The sequence below is a fragment of the Saccopteryx bilineata genome, chromosome 2 (genome assembly GCF_036850765.1).
Source record: "Saccopteryx bilineata isolate mSacBil1 chromosome 2, mSacBil1_pri_phased_curated, whole genome shotgun sequence".
Lineage (NCBI taxonomy): Eukaryota > Metazoa > Chordata > Mammalia > Chiroptera > Emballonuridae > Saccopteryx > Saccopteryx bilineata.
Window position 1 is genome coordinate 43,763,608 of NC_089491.1, and position 12,254 is coordinate 43,775,861.

Below are 12,254 nucleotides of genomic sequence, written 5' to 3' on the forward strand. Positions count from 1 at the left end.
GAGGCATGATTGGATTGTAGCACCCCACATCAAAAAGGGTGGGAAAGGCTTAATCCCAAAACCAAGCCCCAGGCTACAAGGATTCTACCTGCCCACAGAGACACACATTAATATCACCTGGGCAATGGCCTCCTCGTGTTATCTTTAACAAAGTGAGCATAATATATTTTATCTGCCCAACAACCTCTGTTCCCCATCTTCTTCTTTCTCCCTGCACAAACTGCACAAACTGGCTTCTCACTCAGTACTCCACCATCTTGGCTGCTTCTCCTGATCTCTTTCACATGGCTTTTCTTTCTAATGCTAATCCCAGGAACCAAGACAGCAAGCTACTGCTCTGCCCCCATTTTATAGTGTGGAAATCAAAACCTTTAATCCAATATACAAAATAGGGAAGTCTGTAATACAATGTCACTTATCTGAGGCATGATGAGATTGTACCACCCCACATCGAAAAGGGTGGGAAAGGCTTAGTCCTAAAACCAAGCCCGAGGCTACAAGGATCCTGCCTGCCCACAGCCTGCCCCCAATACACATTAATATCACCTGGGTGACGGGCTTCCATGTGGCCAGCGCCATCTTTAACAAAGTGAGCATAATATATTTTATCTGCCCGACAATCCACCCCTATGCTCACTTTACTACCCACAATTTACACCATTGGCATCCCTGTGCAAGGAAATTAGGCACATTACACAAATTATAACAACATGACAAATCATGCAATTTCAACAATTACAAAGGTATATTTCACCAGTCTCCGAATAGTTTGCCAAAAGTGCAAAATGTCCTCGGCCTTCTTTCTAGCCATGGGAAAAACTTCCCGGAGCATGAGAGTGCTTCCAGCAAAGCTGCCACCAACCCCATCAGGGTATTTCCAATTGTCCAAAATTCGTAAGTCCATCCAACAAAGGAGCCAGTGCCCACTCTTGTCGTAGTCCAGGAAATCAGTCCACGCACATGAGGCGTCAGCCAACCTCCTCATTCCTGCCATCCTGGCAGGTCTTACACTGTCCCAAAGAGGAGCATGTGGCAATGGCAGTCAGCATTTCCATTTCTGCTCTGGAGAGCATGATGTCACCCACCTGTCTGTCCCCAAATGTCATTGAACCCACCAGCAGCTTAGCAGGCACTCCCTGCCATTCCAGCTGCCCCTTGGTGATGCAAGCCTTGGTTTCCGGGATGTCCATTCATCCTCCTGCCACAGCTGCTGCAGTTTACCTTCTGCAGTCTATGAATCGCAACTCCGGCCCAATTCTCCTCATCTTCCAGAGAGGAGCTGGAAACGCCAGCTCCCGCTGCCGGGGTTGAGTCCTGGGCTGCTGCCGCCTCTGCTTAGCAGACCTTGCAGCCCCAGCTCTGGTCTCAGCCTCAGCCTCCCACCACTGCTGGCTCTCCACAACGTCCAGGGCAATCTGCAACTCATGACCCTGTGATTTCTCCTCTAATGGCTGCTCCATTTCCAGGTAATTTTGTAAACCTGGTCGGCCTTCTCCTCTAGCGCTTCCTCCAGCTCCAGGGTCAGCATCTCTTTCTCCCACATTTGCTCCAGCTCCTTCCACTGCTTGGTTTGCAGGTCCCGGGCAGCCTCTTCCACAGAGCTCTTGGTTTCCTCACGCATGGCTGTAAAAATCAGCCAGCCTATGGCTCCCAAAAGGACAGCCATGGGGAATCATAACAGCAGCCAGTCCTCTACTCCACTGCTCAAAGGTGGTGGTGACTTCATACCGATCTGTATCGAATCATGCCATAGACTATGCCAAATGTAAGGCCAGTGGCCAAGGCCACCATCACAGCCACCTGGCCCAAGCAGGTTTGCATTGGATTTGGACAGTCGGTAAAGAAACAACAGAGCCAAAAGCTAATGGGCTATCATTTTAATTCTAGCTTGTACCCAGTGGGCAAGTAAAAACACGCACTAGGCTCCAAAACCCACTCATTCAGTGCTAACAAAGCTACTGACTTATCTGAGTTTCCTAGAGTCAAAAGTTTCTAGCTCACCAGCCTTATTCACCTCTGTTTCCCATCTCCTTCTCTCTGTACAAACTCTGCACTACGTGGCTTCTCTTTCAGCATTCCACCATCTTGGCTGCCTCTCCTCTCCTCCACATGGCCTATCTCTGCTCTCTACTCTAATGCTAATCTCAGGAACCAAGAGAGCAAGCTCCCGCTCCGTCCCCATTTTATAGTGTAGAAATCCAAACCCTTAATCCAATATACAAAATAGGGAAGTCTCTAATACAAAGTCACTTTCTGAGGCATGATTGGATTGTACCACCCCACATAAAAAGGGTAGGAAAGGCTTAATCCCAAAACCAAGCCCCAGGCTACTGAGGAGGCACTGAGCCATTTCACCCGCAGGTGTTGTAAAGTACCAAAGGCTACAGAATTAATATTAATATTTTAGGAGGCTTGGAGAACATTTTATTAATTTGGATTAAGGTGTGCAGAGAAATTGTGAGAATAGTCTCTGTACTATGTGATTGGCATAACCAGGATGGCCCTTGGCATTGTATTGTAAATGCAAGGGGAGGAAAACATGGATTCCAAGACATTCCACCACACCTATGGGGAAAGGGGTGAATGGCTAGCCAGGTGCAGGAAGAGAAAAGCCAAAATAAGCTTTTTCTTATAGCAATGAGTCATTTGCAGGCATTTGTCCCCATTGAAACTACCTCTCCTATGTAAATGTGTGTGTGACTCTGGACAGAGAGATAGCAGATAAACACTAGATAATATAGGAATGCCTTTAATATGTAAAGAGACATCTTTCTACTATTGTGTTGGCTTGTAAACTTTGTTTTCCCCAAAATGATGTATAGCTTGCAAATTGAACGTGGTCCTATCATGTTAAAGAACATATGACTATAACCAATAGTGGTAAGGGGCTCCTAATTGCAATTTTTGCTTCTGTACTTCCCACTTACAAAACTATAAAAACTAAGTAGAACAAAGGGCTGGCGCGCTCTCCCTCAGATTTCTGTTGGAGCTGCCGCCGCTTAGCCAAGCTAGACAATAAAGTTTCTATGTGTAAACGACGGACCTTGCTCCTGTCTTCCATATTTCGGGTCCCTCCGAATTTGGATTAACAGCTACAATGATTCTGCCTGCTTGTTGGGCAAATAAAATGTATTATGCTCACTTTGTTAAAGTGGAGCTTCCCACATGGAGGCCGTTGCCCAGGTGATATTAATGTGTTTGTAGCCTGGGGCTCGGTTTTGGGATTAAGCCTTTCCTACCCTTTTTGATGTGGGGTGGTACAATCCAATCATGCCTCAGAGAAGTGACTTTGTATTAGAGACTTCCTTATTTTGTATATTGGATTAAGGGTTTGGATTTCTACACTATAAAATGGGGATGGAGCAGGAGCTTGCGCTCTTGGTTCCTGAGATTATCATTAGAAGAGAGATCAGAGGAGAGCAGAAAAAGGCCACGTGGAGGAGGCCAGGAGAAGCAGCCAAGATGGCGGAGTGCTGAGTGAGATGCCAGTTTGTGTAGAGTTTGTATCTGGGATAAGGAAGGAGATGGGGAACAGAGGTGAATAAGTCTGGTGAGCTAGAAACCTTTGATTCTAGGAAACTCGGATAAGTCAGTAGCTTTGTGAGCACTGAATGTGAGTGGGTTTTGGAGCCCAGTGTGTATTTTTACTTGCCCGCCGGGTGCAAGCTAAAATTAAAGACTATGGCCCATCAGTTTTTGGCTCCGCTGTTTCTTTACCGACTGTCCGAATCCAATGCGAACCTGCATGAGCCGGGCTGCTCTGATAATGGCTCTGGCCCTGGCTCCTGGCTTTACACTGCCTTTAGCCCACCGCCAACACACATTAATATCACCTGGGAGACGGCCTCCTCGTGTCATCTTTAACAAAGTGAGCATAATACATTTTATCTGCCCAACAATCCACCCCTATGCTCACTTTACTACCCACAATTTACATCACCAGCATTCCTGTGCAAGGAAATTAGAACATTACACAGATTACAACAGCAAAAATAATACAGTTTTAACAATTACAAAGGTACATTTCACCAGTCTCTCAGCATTTAGTGCAAAGTGTCCTCGCCCTTCTTTCTAGCCATGGGAAAAACTTCCCGGGGCAGGGGAGTGCTTCCAGCAAAGCTAACCCCCCACCCCCATCAGGGTATTTCACATTGTCCAAAATCCATAATCCGTAAGTCCATCCAACAAAGGAGCCAATGCCCACTCCGGTCGTAGTCCAGGAAATCAGTCCACGAATATGGGGCATCAGCCACCCCCCTCATCCCTGCCGTCCTGGCAGGTCTTACACTGTCCCAAAAAGGGGCACGTGGCAATGGTAGTCAGCATTTCCATCTCTGCTCCAGAGAGCGTGTCCAGCCCCGTGTCCTAAAATCGCAGACCTACCGGGGCCGTAGTAGGTGCTCCTTGCAGCTGGGCTCCCATCTTATGAAGACTGCGGATTGCAACTTAGCCCTATTCTCATCCTCCTAAGAGGAACTGAAAACACCAGCTCCCGCTGCCAGGCTCAAGCCCCGGGCTGCCGCCACCTTCTGCTCCGCAGACGTTGCAACTCCGGACACGGCCTCAGCCTCAGCCTCAGTCCCGGCCTCCTGCCGCTGCTGGCTCTCCACAATATCCAGGGCAAGCTGCAACTCACGAACCTCTGAATCCTCCTCCAGCGTTTGCTCCATTTCCAGGCGAATCTCGAACACCTGGTTGGCCTCCTCCTCCAGCATTTCCTCCAGCTCCAGGGTCAGCATCGGTTTCTCCTGCATTTGCTGCAGCTCCTTCTACTTCTCGGTTTGCAGGTCCCGGGCAGCCTCTTCCACAGAGCTCTCGGTTTCCTCACGCATGGCTGTAAAAGTCAGGCAGCCTACGATCCCCAAAAGGACAGCCATGGGGAACCCTAACATTAGCCAGTCCTCTACTCCAACATTCAAAGATGGCAGCTCCATACCGATCTCCGAATCCTGCCACAGACTACACCAAATGTAAAGTCAGGTGGCATGGCCAGGGCCACCATCACAGCAGCCCGGCCTATGCAGGTTCACATTGGATTTGGACAGTCGGTAAAGAAACAACGGAGCCACAAACTGGTGGGCCATAGTCTTTAATTCTAGCTTGCACCCGGCGGGCAAGTAAAAATACACACTGGGCTCCAAAACCCAATCACATTCAGTGCTCACAAAGCCACTGACTTATCCGAGTTTCCTAGAATCAAAGGTTTCTAGCTCACCAGCCTTATTCTCCTCAGTTCCCCATCTCCTTCCTCATCCCAGATACAAACTCTACACAAACTGGCATCTCACTCAGCACTCTGCCATCTTGGCTGCTTTTCCTGGCCTCCTCCACGTGGCCTCCTTCTGCTCTCTGCTCTGCTCTCTCCTCTAATCATCCAGGAACCAAGAGCGCAAGCTCCCGCTCTGTCCCCATTTTATAGTGTAGAAATCCAAACCCTTAATCCAATATACAAAATAGGGAAGTCTCTAATACAAAGTCACTTTCTGAGGCATGATTAGATTGTACCACCCCACATCAAAAAGGGTAGGAAAGGCTTAATCCCAAAACCAAGCTCCAGGCTACAATGATTCTGCCTGCCTTTAGCCCACCTCAACACACATTAATATCACCTGGGCAAGGGCCTCACAGTGAGCAGCACCATCTTTAACAAAGTGAGCATAATATATTTTATCTGCCCAACAATGAGGTACCTGATAACATATCTTTAAAGTGTAAGGGTAATCTTTTTGTGCTTCCTCAGGGCAGACATCTCACCAGAGCAGGAACCAATAAATACCTTCCTTGTCATTGTTATCATGTTAATTGTTAAGAGTTAACTACCTTGTCCCTGCCTATGTAAAAAAAGTTTCACATGTACAATTTTACTCTTTATCCAATCCCAGAAATTCCCCGTTGCTTTCTCCCACCTCCTAACCTGTCACCAGTCAATTTCATGCGACCTCCTAAGGTCTTCCCTTTGATTCTTATGTGTCAAGTAAGGGGTGAAACTTCCATTTTCCAGAGCACTCTCTCAACCTGTTGAGACTTTGCTTCCCGGTAATTGTTGATAATTTGGCTCAAATAAACTCAAAGAAATTTTTACAGGTTTGGAAGTCTTTTTATGTTGACAAAGAGGTTCTTGCATTGGGGGTAAATTCTGTTTGTACATATTTGTAAGACTCCCTGTGAAGCCAGTATCCACGGCCACCATCACAGCCACCTGGCCCATGCAGGTTCGCATTGGATTCGGACAGATGGTTTGAACCAAGAGCCAAAAACTGATGGGCCATCATCTTTAATCCTAGCTTGCACCCAGCGGGCAAGTGAAAACACACACTGGGCTCCAAAACCCACTCATTCAGTGCTCACAAAGCTACCGACTTATCTGAGTTTCCTAGCATTGGGCAGATAAAATATATTATGCTCACTTTGTTAAAGATGGCACTGCCCACGTGGAAGCCCATCTCCCAGGTGATGATATTAGTTGCCCTTATGCTTGAAATGGGCATAATTATATTAATGTGTGTTGGGAGTGGGCTGTGGGCAGGCAGGATCCTTGTAGCCTGGGGCTTGGTTTTAGGACTAAGCCTTTCCCACCCTTTTTGATGTGGGGTAGACTTTGTGTCAGAGACTTCCTTGTTTGTATATTGGATTAAAGGTTTTGATTTCTACACTATAAAATGGGGGCAGAACGGGAGCTTGCTCTCTTGGTTCCTGAGATTAGCATTAGAGAGGAGAGCAGAGAAAGGCCACGTGGAGGAGAGGAGAGAGGCAACCATGATGGCAGAGTGCTGAAGGAAATGCCAGTTTGTGCAGGGAGAAGGAAGGAGATCGGGAACAGAGGTGAATAAGGCTGGTGAGCTAGAAACCTTTGATTCTAGGAAACTCGGATAAGTCAGTAGCTTTGTGAGCACTGAATGAGTGGGTTTTGGAGCCCAGTGTGTGTGTGTTTTTACTTGCCTGCCGGGTGCAAGCTAGAAATAAAGATGATGGCCCACCAGTTTTTGGCTCCGTTGTTTCTTTACCAACAGTCTGAATCCAGTGCGAACCTGGATGGGCCAGGCAGCTGGTTTTACACCTAGAATCAAAGGTTTCTAGCTCACCAGACTTATTCACCTCTGTAAAGCCAGGAGCCGGGGTCAGGGCCACCATCAGAGCAGCTCAGCCCATGCAGGTTCGCATTGGATTCGGACAGTCGGTAAAGAAACAATGGAGCCAAAAACTGGTGGGCCATAGTCTTTAATCCTAGCTTGTACCCGGCAGGCAAGTAAAAACATATACTGGGCTCCAAAACCCACTCACATTCAGTGCTCACAAAGCCACTGACTTATCTGAGTTTCCTAGAATCAAAGGTTTCTAGCTCATCAGCCTTATTCTCCTCTGTAAAGCCAGGAGCCATGGCCAGGGCCACTATCACAGCAGCCTGGCCCTTGCAGGTTCGCATTGGATTCGGACAGTCAGTAAAGAAACAACGGAGCCAAAAACTGGTGGGCCATAGTCTTTAATTCTAGCTTGCACCCGGCGAGCAAGTAAAAACACAAACTGGGCTCCAAAACCCACTCACATTCAGTGCTCACAAAGCCACTGACTTATCTGAGTTTCCTAGAATCAAAGGTTTCTAGCTCACCAGACTTATTCTCCTCAGTTCCCCATCTCCTTCCTTCTCCAGCGTCAAACTGCACAAACTGGCATCTCACTCAGCACTCCGCCATCTTTGCTGCTTCTCCTGGCCACATGGCCCCTTTCTGCTCTCTGTTCTGCTCCCTCCGCTCTCTCATGCTAGTTATCCCAGGAACCAAGAGAGCAAGCTCCCGCTCCGACCCTATTTTATAGTGTAGAAATCCAAACCCTTAATCCAATATAAAAAATAGGTAAGTCTAATACAAAGTCACTTCTCTGAGGCATGATTGGATTGTACCACCCCACATCAAAAAGGGTGGGAAAGGCTTAATCCCAAAACCAAGCCTCAGGCTACAATGATCCTGCCTGCCCCCAACACACATTAATATCACCTGGGCGACGGCCTCACCTCACGTGGGCAGCGTCATCTTTAACAAAGTGAGCATAATATATCTTATCTGCCCAACATCCTCAGTTCCCCATCTCCTTCCTTATCCCAGATACAAACTCTACACAAACTGGCCTCTCACTGAACACTTCGCCATCTTGGCTGCTTCTCCTGGCCTACTCCACGTGGCCTCCTTCTGCTCTCTGCTCTGCTCTCTCCTCTAATGATAATCTCAGGAACCAAGAGCGCAAGCTCCCGTTCCGTCCCCATTTTATAGTGTAGAAATCCAAACTCTTAATCCAATATACAAAATAGGGAAGTCTCTAATACAAAGTCACTTTTCTGAGGCATGATTGGATTGTACCACCCCACATCAAAACGGGTGGGAAAGGCTTAATCCCAAAACCAAGCCCCAGGCTACAAGGATTCTACCTGCCCACAGAGACACACATTAATATCACCTGGCAATGGCCTCCTCGTGTTATCTTTAACAACGTGAGCATAATATATTTTATCTGCCCAACAACCTCTGTTCCCCATCTTCTTCTTTCTCCCTGCACAAACTCTGCACAAACTGGCTTCTCACTCAGCACTCCACCATCTTGGCTGCTTCTCCTGGTCTCCTCCACATGGCTTTTCTTTCTAATGCTAATCCCAGGAACCAAGAGAGCAAGCTCCTGGTCTGCCCCCATTTTATAGTGTGGAAATCAAAACCTTTAATCCAATATACAAAATAGGGAAGTCTGTAATACAATGTCACTTATCTGAGGCATGATGAGATTGTACCACCCCACATCAAAAAGGGTGGGAAAGGCTTAGTCCTAAAACCAAGCCCGAGGCTACAAGGATCCTGCCTGCCCACAGCCTACCCCCAATACACCTTAATATCACCTGGGTGACGGGCTTCCATGTGGCCAGCGCCATCTTTAACAAAGTGAGCATAATATATTTTATCTGCCCGACAATCCACCCCTATGCTCACTTTACTACCCACAATTTACACCATTGGCATCCCTGTGCAAGGAAATTAGGCACATTACACAAATTATAACAACATGACAAATCATGCAATTTCAACAATTACAAAGGTATATTTCACCAGTCTCCGAGCAGTTTGCCAAAAGTGCAAAATGTCCTCGGCCTTCTTTCTAGCCATGGGAAAAACTTCCCGGAGCATGAGAGTGCTTCCAGCAAAGCTGCCACCAACCCCATCAGGGTATTTCCAATTGTCCAAAATTCGTAAGTCCATCCAACAAAGGAGCCAGTGCCCACTCTTGTCGTAGTCCAGGAAATCAGTCCACGCACATGAGGTGTCAGCCACCCTCCTCATTCCTGCCATCCTGGCAGGTCTTACACTGTCCCAAAGAGGAGCATGTGGCAATGGCAGTCAGCATTTCCATCTCTGCTCTGGAGAGCATGATGTCACCCACCTGTCTGTCCCCAAATGTCATTGAACCCACCAGCAGCTTAGCAGGCACTCTCTGCCATTCCAGCTGCCCCTTGGTGATGCAAGCCTTGGTTTCCGGTATGTCCATTCATCCTCCTGCCACAGCTGCTGCAGTTTACCTTCTGCAGTCTGTGAATCGCAACTCCGGCCCAATTCTCCTCATCTTCCAGAGAGGAGCTGGAAACGCCAGCTCCCGCTGCCAGGGTTGAGTCCTGGGCTGCTGCCGCCTCTGCTTAGCAGATCTTGCAGCCCCAGCTCTGGTCTCAGCCTCAGCCTCCCGCCACTGCTGGCTCTCCACAAAGTCCAGGGCAATCTGCAACTCATGACCCTGTGATTTCTCCTGTAATGGCTGCTCCATTTCCAGGTAATTTTGTAAACCTGGTCGGCCTGGTTATGCCTTGGATGGGTGACTTTGTATTAGAGACTTCCCTATTTTGTATATCAGATTAAAGGTTGTGAAGCTACAGTATAAAATAGGGGCAGAACGGGAGCTTGCTCTCTTGGTTCCTGAAATTAGCATGAGAGAGCAGAGCAGAGAGCAGAAAGAGGCCATGTGGCCAGGAGAAGCAGCCAAGATGGCAGAGTATTGAGTGAGAGGCCAGTTTGTGCAGTTTGACGCTGGAGAAGGAAGGAGATGGGGAACTGAGGAGAATAAGGCTAGTGAGCTAGAAACCTTTGATTCTAGGAAACTCAGATAAGTCAGTGGCTTTGTGAGCACTGAATGTGAGTGGGTTTTGGAGCCCAGTGTGTATTTTTACTTGCCCACCGGGTACAAGCTAGAATTAAAGAAAATGGCCTATCAGTTTTTGGCTCCATTGTTTCTTTACCAACTGTTCGAATCCAATGCGAACCTGCATGGGCCGGGCTGCTGTGATGGTGGCCCTGGCTACTGGCTTTACATGGCCTTACTCTGCTCTCTTCCCTGCTCTCTGCCCTCCTCCTAGAACACAATCACTCTTCTGAGAATAACATGATCTCTCTTCCTTTTAAAATCTTTTGGCGTGAAAGCCCTCCCCCAACACACATTAATATAATCATGCCCATCCAAAGCAATCACCTAGGCGATGGGCTTCCACGTGGGCAGCACCATATTTAACAAAGTGAGCATAATATATTTTATCTGCCCAAAAGCTGTGCTTAGAAAAATCACTGCTTAAAAAATAATAATAATTAGTCAGCAACATGAAGATGGATGGAAGGTGGAAGAGAGGGCGGGTGGGAGGCCCTGCGAAGAGTCAGCTGGCAGCTTCTCACAGAGCTCCAGGTGAGAGACAGTTAGATCTGAGAGAGTGGGATGGGGGGGGGGGGAATACATACATTCAGTAAGAAGTTAGGTAGATTAGACAAATTTTGGGGATTAGAGTCAGCCTTGACAGGTGTCTTTCCTCCATGGCCCACTTCAGCTCCAACAGCAGGCCTTAACCTTCTCTACGACAAAGGAACCAGATCCTTAGCCCCTCTCAAACCTATGCTGAGACTCCTACCATCTACACTGCTCAGTCTCTCGTCTTGGACTGTTTTACAAAAAGCTTCTAGTGCTCCTCCTGCTTCCAACCTCAAACAATTCTCTAAAGAGCAGCTAGAATGTTATTTAGGAATGTAAACCAAATCTCATCCACTCCCCATCTTAAAATCCTCTAGGTCAGTGGTCCCAAAACTATGCCCACGGGCCGCATGCGGCCCCCTGAGGTCATTTATCCAGTCCCCGCCGCACTTTCAGAAGGGGCACCTCTTTCACTGGTGGTCAGTGAGAGGAGCACAGGATGTGGATGGAAGAGAGATCCTGGAGTACTGGATGTGGCGGCAGCGCAAAGCGCGGTGTCGCTCACGTACAGTACTACTTCCGGTGACGCAGGACGCACGCATCAGGGCTCCAGAAGCGTGTCATATCACTTGTTACAGCTAGCAGTGACAAATATGAAACGAGACATTGACCATCTCATTAGCCAAAAGCAGGCCCATAGTTCCCATTGAAATACTGGTCAATTCGTTGATTTAAATTTATTTGTTCTTTATTTTAAATATTGTATTTGTTCTCGTTTTGTTTTTTTACTTTAAAATAAGATATGTGCAGTGTGCATAGGGATTTGTTCATAGTTTTTTTTATAGTCCGGCCCTCCAACGGTCTGAGGGACAGTGAACTGGCCCCTGTGTAAAAAGTTTGGGGACCCCTGCTCTAGGTTCCCAACCACATTGAATAAAATAAAATGTTTTAACCCGCCTCTAGCATCTGGCTGATTTCCTCTCCCACTTCATGGCCAATTTCCCCTCCCTCACAGCGCTCCAGCTGCTCTGTTTTCCATTGGAGTGTCTGCACCTAGCTGTGTCCTCTGCCTGGAATGTTCTCCCTGCCCTCCCATCTAGCCACCCCCACCTCATCCCTTCTCCCACCTCTCCACCTCACCCCTCCATATTTGCTGGCTGGCTCTTACTTCAGATCTGAGCTGCAATGTGACCCGTTCAGAGAGATCTTCCCTTCTTATTCCTATTTCATACCTAGCACTTATCACCACCTGCTATTTTTTCTTGTTCACATGTTGATTAATCATATTATTGTCTAACTCTCCTTATTGATATATTAACCTCTCCAAGAGCAGAAACTGTCTTGTTCCTTGTACCAAGCCTGTAATAGACATGCAATAAAAATTGTTGAAGGAATGAAACAAAATTATGTGGAGGTGGAGGAGTTATTTGCAAAAAAAAAAAAGTCTCTTGTGATCTGTAAAGCCAGGAGCCAGGGCCAGAGCCACTATCACAGCAGCCGCCTGGCCTATGCAGGTTCACATTGGATTCGGACAGTCGGTAAAGAAACAGTGGAGC